Source organism: Odocoileus virginianus, chromosome 3 (assembly GCF_023699985.2).
Source record: "Odocoileus virginianus isolate 20LAN1187 ecotype Illinois chromosome 3, Ovbor_1.2, whole genome shotgun sequence".
Classification (NCBI taxonomy): Eukaryota; Metazoa; Chordata; class Mammalia; order Artiodactyla; family Cervidae; genus Odocoileus; species Odocoileus virginianus.
This window is the reverse complement of record NC_069676.1, coordinates 36,953,356-36,965,652: the sequence shown is the minus strand read 5'-3', so window position 1 is coordinate 36,965,652 and position 12,297 is coordinate 36,953,356.

Sequence of the window (12,297 nt, the reverse complement as noted above, 5' to 3'; positions counted from 1 at the left end):
CATTGGGGTGAAGATGGTGTAGAAGATGAAAGTGGCTCGTTTTCCCCTGATGTCCTAGCAGAGGCTTTCTGCATGTAGCTAAAGATGGCTCCCCCATGGTAAAGGCACCACAGCTAGGTGAAAGAAGCTGTAGTCAGAGCCTTGTTTCCCCTCAGCGGAGGTCATGTTAGTCACAGCAAGGAAGCCACAATGACCCACAGGGGCAGCTGCAGTATGACCACACAGCAAGCATAGATGAGGTTCTCGAAGAAGGATGTGTCTGCACAAGAGAGGCACAGCAGGGTAGGAAACTCACAGAAAAAGTGGTCCATCTGAGAGAGCCACAGTAGGGGAATCTGAAGACCATGCCCATGTTAATAAGCTACTCCACTCACCCAGGATGCCAGGCCATCAGATAGCATGTCTTCCATTTCATGAGCACAGGGTACCTATCGCAGAGTGTGACACACAGCCATGTCCCTGTCATAGGCCATGACTGCCAGGAGGAAGCACTGACCATTTAGAAGACCTGAGTGGCACGGCCGCCCTGAGAGATGAATCTACTTCCTGAGATAAAGTTGGCTGCCATCTTGGGCACAACTGTGCCCATCATGGTCAGGTCCATGATAGAGAGCTGACTGAAAAAAGAGTACAAGGTGGTATGCAGTCACCTGTCAGCCTGAGTGAGCAGGAGGAAGAGGATGTTGCCAGCCAGGGCAGTAGCAGAGGCCAGAAGGACAAGGGGAAAAGGAAGAAGTCATACGGTGAGTAACTGAACAGGCCCAAAAAGATAAAGTCTGATAGGAAGGTGTCATTCCAGATGTTCATGGCATTGACCCTGAGGGAAGAAAAAGCAAACATAAAAACAATAACTTACCAGACAACTCAATCACATAAGGAAAATAACCATCTTCCATTTCTACCTCAGGTCTCTGATATAGCCCCATCCTTTCCTTCTGCCATGAAAATTCATTTCGTCTCAGTTGACATCAGTGATTATCAACCAGGATTTGATCTTATTTCTCTTGAAAGGCTAAGATGCAGACCCTCAGAGGAGGAGAGTCAGAGAATGAAAGGGAGAGAGAGGAGCTTTAAATGACAGGTGAATAGCTGTAGATTTAGGCAAAGGGAATATAGATTTACAAAGATGTGGAGAATAAAATTTGTCACCCCAAAATGTCTCCTTAGCATATGTATTACTTACAGCTGAAAATAATCAAGGCCCAAAAGACTAAAGAAGAAACTGACTTTCACCCCAAGTACCTAAAAGAATTTAGATAGATGGCCTTTCCCAGAATACAGCTATCAAAAGAGATATCTGCAAAGAACATGGATTCAGTGTATGTGTGTGCGTGAGAGCAGACTCTAGGTAGAGCCTAGAGATCAGAGGTCACTCAGTTTCCCATTGTCACTGTATAGCCCAGCAAACATTTATTTACCAAACATTTGCTTTTTTATCACCATGTGAATAGTCACAAATCAGGATTGCCAACATCCTCTTTTGTATTGAAAGCCAAGATAGTATTTAAGGTGAGGGCTTCCCTGGTGGCTCGGAGGTTAAAGTGTCTGCCTGCAATGCAGGAGACCTGGGTTCGATCCCTGGGTAGGGAAGATCCCCTGGAGAAGGAAATGGCAACCCACTCCAGTATTCTTGCCTGGAGAATCCCATGGGTGGAGGAGCCTGGTGGGTTATAGTCCACAGGGTCCCAAAGAGTTGGACACGACTGAGCAACTTAACTTTCACTTTCACTTTCCTTTCCACAGGGTCGCAAAGAGTGGGACTGAGGGACTTTCACTTTCTTTTTGTACTTTTGGTGAGTTAATCACTTTTCCTAGGTCTCTCCCACGTATGAAAGTTATTAAAACTTTGTTTGATTTTCTCCAGTAAATGTGTATCAGGTGAATTTAATTCTTAGACCATCTTGAAAACCTAGACAAGTGGAGGAAAATTTCTTCCTCTAGTGAGTCTTGGGTGTGAAGAGAGAGAGAAAGAGAAAGGAGTTGGGAAAAGGGGGAATAGATGTAAGGACAAACCAACTTGAAAACAAAGGAAAAGACTCCTACTTCCTTCTTTCCTCAGCAATTGCTTAGAAGAAGTATAATTGTAACTTCCTTATGTCTCTGATAAGGTAAGTGCAAAGTCGCTTTAGTTGTGCCTGACTCTTTGTGACCCTATGGACTGTAACCCACCAGGCTCCTCTGTACAAGGGATTTTTCAGGTAAGAATACTGGAGTGGGGTATCCTGCCCTCCTCCAGGGGATCTTCCTGAACAAATGATTGAACCCGTGTCTCTTACGTCTACCTGTATTGGTTCTTTACCACTAGTGCCACCTAGGAAGCCCAGGGATTGATAAGCTATATCAATATTTTAAAAGTAAAATAATCTCTAACCAAACTTCTGAATCAGGAATGTCTTCTCAAGGATCTAAAATCCATCTCTTTGAAATGTAATCATCAAGGAAGATAGAATCCTTACCTCCCACACTCTGTAGGAGGGCAGGACCCTAACTTCTGCAGGCACCTTGCTCCAAGCTGCAGATCTATCTCTTGTCAAAACCGGTGAAAAGTCTGTATTTCCTTTGGATAAATCCAAGTAACAAACACAGAGAATCATGCCAATTACCACATGAATTAAGCATAAAATCTGACAAAAGGGGCTGTCAAGACTTCTTTCTTGAGGACTAGTTATTGTTTATTTTGAGTGCATGTATGTAATCGTTTGTCATCGCCTGGCTATACAGAAGGTTGATATGCCTTCTCTGTGGAATTTCTTAGCAGATCATCTGTGATGCAAATCACATTCTGATTTAATGTTTATTCAAAAATAAAACAATTTTCTTTCTTGTTTACCTTTGTGGAAGGTTTTCAGGGTAGGGAGGACATTTGATTTTTAATTATATTTTCCAACACAGCAGGCACTGCCCCCGAAGTAAGTTTTATGTCAAATGCATCATGAGAACCTCAAAACCTCAGAAATACCTCTCTGGATGTAAATCAACCCTTCACCCCACTTTGCTACTTGGACTGTGGTGTATGAGGGCAAGGACTTAGACACATCTGTCTCCCGGTTGTACATCCTTCACGTTACCTAGTATGTAACCTCAGTTGGCTCTAAACTGATGAGAAGCAGTGACTCTTCTAAGATTCAGTGACATCCATTGAATTTACCAAGGAAGGAGCCGTCATTGCTCACTCACAAATGGTGGGCCTCCAGGGGTGCTTTTTGGAGTGTGTTCATTCTGTCTTGTGTGATGTCACGTTTACAATTCAAGAAGTCCCCCTAATAGAAACTGGAGAGGCGCAAAAAGAGAGACAAAGAGTCTTGAAACAGTTTGAGATAGCATAATTATGAATAGAAAAAAAGAAGCAAGAATGAGATTCTTGGGATGCTGTGGTCATGACCAGGGTCATGCTTATGTCTCTAAGACTTCTGAGAAGATGTTTTTGTGCATATGCCTTTGTTCCACCCTAAAGGTGACTGTTAGTGGGTATGGATGGGGCTTAATCATATATTTAATTTTTTTTATAAGTCTCCAGGTGTAGGACATGCACAATGCCATTTTCATCTTAGCAATAATAAGTAAACTGTCCAGAGTCAGAAGATCATGGCAGTAGACAGGGCAATCCTAGGACATGGTGAGTTACAGAGATATGCCCACCAAGAGAAGAGAACCAGAGAACAGCTCAGGGAGGCAGATTCCAGATCACCACTGCCTGGAATGAAGCATAACCACCAGACTGATGAGAGCACACTTGTGATAATGACCCAACAGGTTTGTCTGCCTAATTTGGAGCTGAATCCAGAGACTGGAGAACAAATAAGCAATGATAACAATTTTGACCAAGAAAACTAAGATTACCATCTTTCCAGTCTTTGTTGCTGACAACCTTTGATAACAAGGAGGTATCCCTGTATCTAGCCTGACACTCTATAGGCAGAAGTCTGAAGTCAGATCCACTTCTTCCTCTTTCTGTTAACCTTTAATCCCTCATCTTCTGGTCTTTTCTCACTACCTTCAGCACTTACCATACCCATTCAACTCCCCACAGTTCACCTTCCACTCCACTTGGTGAAGCTCAGCAGAGATACGTCAGACCCAATAAATATGCAAAGATCCTCTGAGCAATGCATGAGCAGGTGGTCATCTGAGAAAGACTCTTAAACAGACACTCCTCCAACTCCATGGCTCCAGACAGAAGTTTATAGAATTAACCATCCAGCATGTTTCTGATTCTTACCAATTTGGAGAGTTTATGTTCCAGTTTTTTTTTAATTAATTTATTTTTTATTGAAGGATAATAGCTTTACAAAATTTTGCTGTTTTCTGTCAAACCTCAACATGAGTCAGCCATAGGTATGCATATATCCCCTCACTTTTGAAACTCTGTCCCATCTCCCTCCCCATCCCACCCTTTTAGTTGATACAGAGCCCCTGTTTGAGTTTCCTGACCCATACAGCAAATTCCCCTTGGCTATCTATTTTACATATGGTAATGTAAGTTTCCATGTTTCTCTTTCCACACATCTCACCCTCTCCTCCCCTCTCACCATGTCTATAAGTCTATTCTCTATGTCTGTTTCTCCATTGTTGCCCTGTAAATAAATTCTTCAGTACCATTTTCCTAAATTCTATATATGTGTGTGTGTGTGTGTGTGTGTGTGTGTGTTAGAATATGGTATTTACCTTTCTATTTCTGAAACACTTCACTCTATATAATAGGTTCTAGGTTCATCCACCTCATCAGAACTGACTCAAATGTATTCCTTTTTATGGCTGAGTAATACTCCATTGTGTATATGTACCACAACTTCTTTATTCATTCATCTGTTGATGGACATCTTGGTTCCTTCCATGTTCTAGTTATTGTAAATAGTGCTGCAATGAATAATGGGATACATGTTTGGTTTTGGTTTCAATTTTGGTTTCCTCAGGGTATATGCCTATGAGTGGGATTGCTGGGTCATATGGTGGCTTTATTTCTAGTTTTTTAAGGAACCTCCATACCTTCTTCCATAGTGGCTCTATCAATTTACATTCCCACCAATAGTGCAAGAGCACTCCCTTTTCTCCACACCCTCTTCAGTATTTATTGTCTGTAGATTTTTCATGATGGTCATTCTGACTGGTGTGATGTGCTACCTCATTGTAGTTTTGATTTGTATCCCTCTAATAATGAGTGATGTTGATCATCTTTTCATGTGTTTGTTAGCCATCTGTATGTCTTCTTTGGAGAAATGTCTGCTTAGGCCTTTTTCCCACTTTTTGATTGGGTTATTTGTTTTTCTGGTATTGAGTTGTATGAGCTGCTTGTATATTTTGGAAATTAATTCTTTGTCAGTTGTTTCATTTGCTATTATTTTTTCTGATTCTGAGGGTTGTCTTTTCACCTTGCTTATAGTTTCCTTTGCTGTACAAAAGCTTTTAAGTTTAATCAGGTCCTATTTGTTTACATTTGTTTTTATTTCTGTTACTCTAGGTGGATCATAGAGGATCTTGCTTTGATTTATGTCATTGAGTGTTCTGCCTATGTTTTCCTGTAAGAGTTTTATAGTTTCTGGCCTTACATTTAGGTCTTTAATCCATTTTGAGTTTATCTTTGTGTATGGTGTTAGGAGTGTTCTAATTTCATTCTTTTGCATGTAGTTGACCAGTTTTCCCAGCACCATACATTGAAGAGGCTGTCTTTGCCCCATCATATATTCTTGACTCCTTTGTCAAAAATAAGGTACCCATAGGTACATGGGTTTATTTCTGGGCTTTCTATCTTGTTCCATTGGTCTATCTTTCTGTTTTTGTGCCAGTACCATACTGTCTTGATGACTATAGCTTTGTAGTATAATCTGCAGTCAGGAAGGTTGATTCCTGCAGCTCCATTCTTCATTCTCAAGACTGCTTTGGTTATTCTGGGTCTTTTGTGTTTCCATATGAACTGTGAAATTTTTTGTTCTAGTTCTATGAAAAATGCCATTGGTAATTTGATAGGGATCCCATTAAATCTGTAGATTGTGTTTGATAGTGTAGTCATTTTCACAATATTGATTCTTCCTATCCAGGAACATGGAATATCTTTCCATCTGTTTATGTCATCTTTGATTTCTTTCATTAGTGTCTTATAATTTTCTATGTACAGTTCTTTTGTCTCCTTAGGTAAGCTTATTCTTAGATATTTAATTCTTTTGCTACAATGGTGAATGCAATTGATTCCTTAATTTTTATTTCTGATCTTTCATTGTTAGTATATAGAAATGCGAGTGATTTCTGTGTATTGATTTTGTATCCTGCAACTTTGCTAAATTCACTGATTAGCTCTAGTGATTTTCTGATATGATCTTTAGGGTTTTCTATGTACAGTATCATGTCACCTGCAAACAATGAGAGCTTTACTTCTTTTCTGATCTGGATTCCTTTTGTTTCTTCTTCTCTGATTGCTGTAGCTAGGACTTCCAGAACTATGTTCAATAATAGCAGTGAAAGTGGATACCCTTGTGTTGTTCCTGATCTTAGGAGGAATGCTTTCAGTTTTTCACCATTGAAAATAAAGTTTTCTGTAGGCTCATCATAGATAGCCTTTACTATGCTGAGGTAGGTTCCTTCTACGCTGATTTTTTGAAGAGTTTTAGTCATAAATGGGTGCTGAATTTTGTCAAAGGCTTTTTCTGCATCTATTGAGATGATCATATGGTTTTTATCTTTCAATTTGTTAATATGGTGTATCACATTGATTGATTTGCATATATTGATGAATCCTTGCAGTCCTGAATAAACCCAACTTGATCATGGTGTATGAGCTTTTTGGTGTGTTGCTGAATTCTGTTTGCTAAAATGTTGTTGAAAATTTTATGTTCACCAGTGATATTGGCCTGTAGCTTTCTTTTTTTGTGTTATCTTTGTCTGGTTTTGGTATCGGAAGGATGGTGGCCTCATAGAATTCATCTGGAAGTGTTCCTTTCTCTACAATTATTTGAAAGAGCTTTAGAAGGATAGGCATTAGCTCTTCTCTAAATGTTTGATAAATTCTCCTGTGAAGCCATCTGGTCCTGGGCTTTTGTTTTTTGGGGAGAATTTTCCTTTTTTTTTTAAGCACAGCTTCAGTTTCAGTGCTTGTAATTGTGTTGTTCATAATTTCTATTTCTTCCTGGTTCAGTCTTGGAAGATTGAACTTTTCTAAGAATCTGTCCATTTCTTCCAGGTTATCTATTTTATTGCCATATAGTTGTTCATAATAGTCTCTTATAATCCTTTGTATTTCTGCATTGTCCCTTATAACCTCTCCTTTTTCATTTCTAATTTTGTTGATTTGATTCTTCTTCTAATTTTGTGACTCTCTTCTGGCCTGCTATTGTGGTGACTGAACTTTCATTGCAGATTTGACAATGAGAACAAAAGCGTTTCTCTTGTTTAAAGATCTGTCTATTTAGGTGCTAATTTTGCATCAGATAAATTAGTCTATTTTCAGAGTTCTCTGTGATTAGAAACAGGATTGAGATCCACCTTTTAGATATTAGAATTAATATAATTAAGGAAGAAATCCCTGAGTCCCTAAGAAGAGCTGACTTCCTTCCCTCTGCTCTGTTTCCCTGATGACAACAAATACCAATAAGATTATGAGTGTAATGAAGAACTAAAGATAGAAACATAGTCCTGTGTAATTTTTTAAAAAAATTGTAAAAGCAATATAAAGAACTTTCCTTCACTCACTCCTGAGTCCCCTTTCCTCCCTACTCCCATGCACACATACATACTTTATACACACAGGTCTGTCCAGAACCCAAAACCTGTGAAAGTTAAGAACCTTTCTGGGAACTTCTGACACTCTCTTGCCATGATTGGAGGGAGTGGCTTCTAGAATGGAAAACAAAGAGGAAACAAAAGGGATGAGTTGAACAGACCAAATTCTTACAGTTCCTCTGTCTAGATCATCAGACAGAGGGGACATCAAACAAAGAATTTAGGGAATTTGTCATGGTGCTGTTGCCTGGAAGCCACTACATTAATCTTCACCTGTGTGTGTGTGGGTCAGTGCTAAGTCGCTTTAGTCATGTCTGACTCTGTGTGACGCTATGGACTGTAGCCTGCCAGGCTCTTCTGTCCATGGAATTTTCCAGGCAAGAATATTGGAGTGGGTTGCCCTGGCCTTCCCTATCCAGGGATCAAACCTGCCTCTCTGGTGTCACCCACATTGGCAGGTGGGTTCATTACCACTAGCACCATCTGGCAGATTCTTTACCATCTGAGCCACCAGGGAAGTCCAATCTCTACCTAATCTCTCATAAACAAATACATAAACCCCTCAGTCTTTGGGATTATCACCCTTTAGTGAAGCTGCAGCCTCAGGGTTAGCAAAAGTCAAAGCCCCCAGAGCCGCATATGCTGTGTGGCGCTCTGAGCCCAGCAGAACTACATCCCTGCCCTGGGTCCATGTTGACCATTTGGACTGGGCAAGAGGGTGCTTCTATTGGAGAAACAGGGACTCTCATACATTTTGGACAATTTAGCAATATCTCCCCAAAGGTAAAATATATTGCTAGGCCCAGGAATTCCACTTCTGGAAATTTATTTTGTAGTTAGAGTCACTCTTGACGGTGACTGAGATGTGTGGGACAGCCTAGGTGGGTGAGGAGAAGTGGGTGACTTCAAGAGTGCCTGAAATATGAAAGAAGTTCCCAAATAGGTTTCTTTTTTGAATGACTCACAGTTCAAATGGAATTCATTAAAAGTAAAATACAACAAAATTTACTTTGTTTAATGGTATGAATGTTAATCTATTATTTATTTTCCTCCCTTTCACTTAAATATTTATAAATGCTTGGTGAAAAATAAAGTGTTTCAGCTCCACACAGCATATGTGGGTCTGGAGGCTACAGTTTTTCTACAAATAAGAGATGGGGAACATGGGGAGTGTCTACCCTTGAGAAAGCCTTGCAGGTGAAACCTAGTGGGGCCCTATGGGGCTCCCAAGCACAGAGGTCTTTCTGTCACCCATCTCTTGCCAGCAAGGGTCCAGTCTTTATGACCTTCCCTGAGTTCCAAAGGGTGGATTCAAACAGTTGCTAGTCAAGGGAGGAACAGCCAAGAAACCACCTGATACAAGATTAAAGGGACCAGAGAAACTCATCAAGATTAGGAGACTGACCATCTGAGATGAGATTAAGGGAATCCAAGCCCTGCTCACACCTTAATCTTGTCAGAGACCCCATATTTAACCCACTGTTATAAAACCCCTCATCAGATTCTCTGGGGTGGAGACACATAGTTTTTTGGGGCAGAAGTCCAGTGTCTGGTAAATCAATAAAGCTTTCTACTTTATCCAAAACTCTGTCTCTGGGATTTGATTCAGCACTGGTGCAAAGATAGGCCAAGCTTTCAGTAACACAGGGTCCTTCTTGATTTCATGCTTATGAACGAATCCATCATTAACACTGTTTTATTCACTAGGCATTTTTATGTATCTATCCTACTTATGATTATTATATCTTTTTATACATGTGTTTTTATAAATAAAAATCATGAAGATACGTTGAAGTCCCCACTACTTGTGAATGCAACCTTATTGGGAAGTAAGGTCTTTTGTAGGTGACCAAGTTAAGATGAGGTCTTTAGAGTGGACTCAAATACAACATGAGTTATGTCCTTATCAAAAAGGGAAATGTGAACATAGAGGTAGATGGGCACACACAGAAGATGATGTGAAGGGACACAAGGAGAATGCCATTTTAAAGCCAAGGAATGCCTGATGCTAGCAGAAGCAAGGGGAGAAGCATAGAACCAATTCTTCATGTCCTTCAGGCACCTTGATTTCAGATTTCTAGTTCCAGAACTGAGATAATAAATGCTTGTCATTTAAGCCACCCAGTGTATGTTACTTTGTTCCAGCAGTCCCAGGAAATGAATACAAATGGCAAAAAGGACTTTGAGTTTGTTAAGATAATGATTTTTAGATGGAGAGTTTGCCCTGAGTTTGTTGTTTAGTCACTATTGTGTCCGATTCTTTGTGACCCCATGAACTATAACCCACCAGGCTCCTCTGTTCATGGGGTTTCCCAAGAAAAAATACTGAAATGGGTTGTCATTTCTTTCTCCAGTGGATCTTTCCAATGCAGGTCTTGGACCTGCATCTCCTGCATTGGCAGGCAGTTTCTTCACCACTGAACCACCAAGGAAGCTCCTGCCTTGGGCTATCCGGCCCTAAATTGAATCACAAAAGAGAGGGATATGAAGATTTGACTGTAGAAGGAAGAGATAAGACAACGGAAGCTATTTGAAGGATTTGAAGATACTATACTACTGATTTTGAAGACAGAGAAAGGGGCCAGAAATAAAAAAAATACAGGAGGCCACTAGAATCTGAACAAAGTAAGAATTTTTCCTCAGAGACCTCAGAAGCAACCAGCTTTCTGACTTTAAACCAATGAAACTAATATTATACTTCTGACTTATAGACCTGTAAGAGAAAAGAAATTGTTTTAAGCCACCAAGTTTGTGGTCATTTATTACAGCAACAGAAAGAATCTGATACACCACTGAAGGCTACAGCTTATGGGTCTGCAGAGTCGGACACGGCTGAAGCAACTGAGCAAGCGAGCCATTACCTCACATGGATACAAAGTTTTTTCCTTGTGTTGAGAATTTTAAGATCTACTCTCTTAACAGCTTTCTAATATACACTACAGTATTGTTAGCTATAGTTACTATGCTGTACCTTACATCTGAAGAACTTATTTATCTTATAACTGGAAATTTGTGCCTTTTGACTTCCTTCACCACGACTTCACCATGACTTCCTTCACAATTCTCCCACCATGTCCCTACCCACCACCTCCCAGCCTCTGGCAATCGGTAGAAACTGTTTCTATGAGGGATTTTATTTTTGTTTTCAGATTCTACATATAAGTGAGATCATGGAGTATTTGTCTTTCTCTGTCTGATTTATTTCACTCAGCAGAATGCTTTCAAGATTCTTCTGTATTGTTGCACATGGCAGGATTTCCTTATTTTTTAATGAATGAATTACAATCCATTGTATATACCCACACTTTTTCTTTTTTTTTCTTCCTTTTCTTTCAGCATTGTTAGAACCTTCTTTATGGTGAGTGTTCTCCCCGCCCCCCTCCAGTTTTAGTGAGATATAACTGTCATATAGCACTGTATAAGTTTCAAGTGCACAAGCATAATGATTTGATGTAATCATGAGATTACCACAAAATTTAATTAACTTTATCATCTCATATAATGTTATATAAGTTATATAATATTATATAAACATATATACTTATATGTTTATATATGTGTTTATATGTATATATATATATTTATATATGTTCTCTCTATATATAACAATAATAATATAACCATATAATAGTTATCATCTCATATAAATACAAAATTTTTTTCCTTGTGATGAGAACTCTTAGAACTCTCTCTTAACAGTTTACATATTAAAATGCAACAATGTGATATTCACATTTATAGCTGCTGAGAGATTGAATATACAGACAATGGACCATACATAGAAAAAGAACTCTGACCCACAAACTGCAAGAACTTGCCAAGAAATTCCACCCTCTTGTCAATAATAAACAGTCCAGCAAAGAAGGCAATCTTTTATAAGTCAGACTTGTAAAAGAGTGATTGCTTTGGTAACAATAAAGGAAGCTTAACAATCGCTTCTGTAACAATAGGCCCCAAATGTCTAAGGCTTGATTAATACCTGACAACTTCCCTGATTTTTTGCCCCACTTCCAAGTTAAGGCCAACCAAAGAAAGTCAAATATGTACCCTACCAATAACGGTGCTCTTGATTAGTCTGCCAACAGATTCACCACAGCAATATTCTCCAATCAGGGCACATGTGGAGCTTCTCTTTTTCTAAAGCTTTCCCACTCCTCTGCCTGCCTTTGTGTCTCTGCCAAAATGCAAGTAACAGTGGCTGACCCTTTTGCTATCAAGAGCTCTGAATAAATACCCTTTCCTTTCCTCATGTGGCTGTTCTTCGTTTCATTCCATAGTGCACAAAAACAGCTTCTTGAATGGAAAACAAATAACCAACAATCAAGTCCATAAAAGTGTAGGACATCACTTGAGTGCAAGTTTCATAGATTAACTGACCAGGGACCACTTCATCATCCATGACCAAACTTCTGGAATGCAGCTAGATATTCACTCTGACACTTAGTGGTGGTCACATTCTCTCCTAGCTCTCATGGGTGAAGTGAGGGTTAAGAGTCCTGAGGGAAGTGTAGGTGGAAGTGTCAAGGGGTTGGTCTTTCCTTTGCTTAGAAGGGAGTCTGGGGTGCTTTTCAGAGCCAGGGCTATGGG